This window comes from Chenopodium album, chromosome 17 (genome assembly GCF_948465745.1).
Source record: "Chenopodium album chromosome 17, dcCheAlbu1.1, whole genome shotgun sequence".
NCBI lineage: Eukaryota > Viridiplantae > Streptophyta > Magnoliopsida > Caryophyllales > Amaranthaceae > Chenopodium > Chenopodium album.
Window position 1 is genome coordinate 17,586,215 of NC_137850.1, and position 1,259 is coordinate 17,587,473.

A 1,259-nucleotide genomic window follows, 5' to 3' on the forward strand; every position below is an offset into this window, starting at 1 on the left:
GTTTTGATTTTGGCTACTATAACCTTGATTGTTATAGTTACTTCGAGAACCTTGGTTCCTATAACCACCACCTTGGTTATAGTTGCCAAAATTGCCATGATTGTTGTAATTCCTATTCCATTGACCTCTTTGATTCTCAAATCTAGAATCATGATTATTTGACACATAGTTAACATGCTCATTCACATTTCCATCTTGATCATCAAAAACATCCATACATGCATGAGGGTAACTAGAAACATCATGCTCAAACGACCCACAATCATCACAAAACTAGCACCCACTAGGCATGTTACTAGAAGTAGGAAGGGGTTGAGAATTAGAATACGTACCTCTCCCCTTAGTTTGGGAGGGAAGACTTGAAACTTGGTAGGTAGCGCTTTCCAACTTTGCCTTGATAACGGACATCTCCTTCCCCAAGTTTGTCATTTGAGAGGATAGATTGTTGATTGCATTTAGATGATCAACCGAGTACACCGAAGAGCTACTCTTGCTCTTTCTCCATCTTGCCAATCTCTATAGTACCTCACTACGTCCTCAATTATGTCCACCACTTCCTCTTCCATTTTGTTCATGATAAGACCTTCGACTCCTCCATCTAAACATGATTTTCCTTGAGGGCTAAGACCTCCATAGAAAATTTGAATGATTTGATAGGTTGGAATTCCGTGATAAGGACATTCTCTTTGATACTCCTTGTATCTCTCCCATGCTTCATAGAGGCTCTCATTTGGCTTTTGCTTGAAACCTTGAATCAGAGCTCTAGCTTCCGCCGTTTTCTTTTGAGGATAGAAACGGGATAGAAATTCCTTGGTGACCTCGTCCCATGTCCTTAGAGAATTCAACTTTACCTCTTTGTCTAGCCATTCCAAAGCACGACCTATGAGAGAAAAGGGAAAGAGCTTGAGGCAGATGAATTCTTGGGAAATTCCGTTCACCTTGATAGTATTGCAATACTTCTCGAACTCCTTGAGATGGTTTAGTGGGCTTTCATGCTTGGCCCCGTCGCCTCTCTATCAAATTAATCATTGCCGGTCTTATTTCAAAATCATTTGCCGGTGTTGTAGGCGGAGGAATCCCACTCTCAAATCTATATGCACCGGGAATCCCCAATTCTTTCAATGCCACTCTCGGATTTTCTCCCATTCTTGCTTGTTCTTCTTGTTGTGGCTCTTCTTCACTTGAAATGTTAGGGCTCAAAGATCGTCTAGCACTCATCAACCTTGCAATAGTTCTCTCAATTTCCGGATCAAATGGCA

At 41.4% G+C, this 1,259-nt stretch overlaps 1 non-coding gene across 1 annotated transcript; it reads left to right on the top strand.

The window, feature by feature from the left end:
• Positions 1–663: 663 nt before the first annotated feature.
• Positions 664–769, top strand: LOC145590269 (small nucleolar RNA R71). The gene has a single exon (XR_014101906.1). It is a non-coding gene; the product is annotated as a small nucleolar RNA R71 (small nucleolar RNA).
• The last annotated feature ends 490 nt before the right edge of the window (positions 770–1,259 follow it).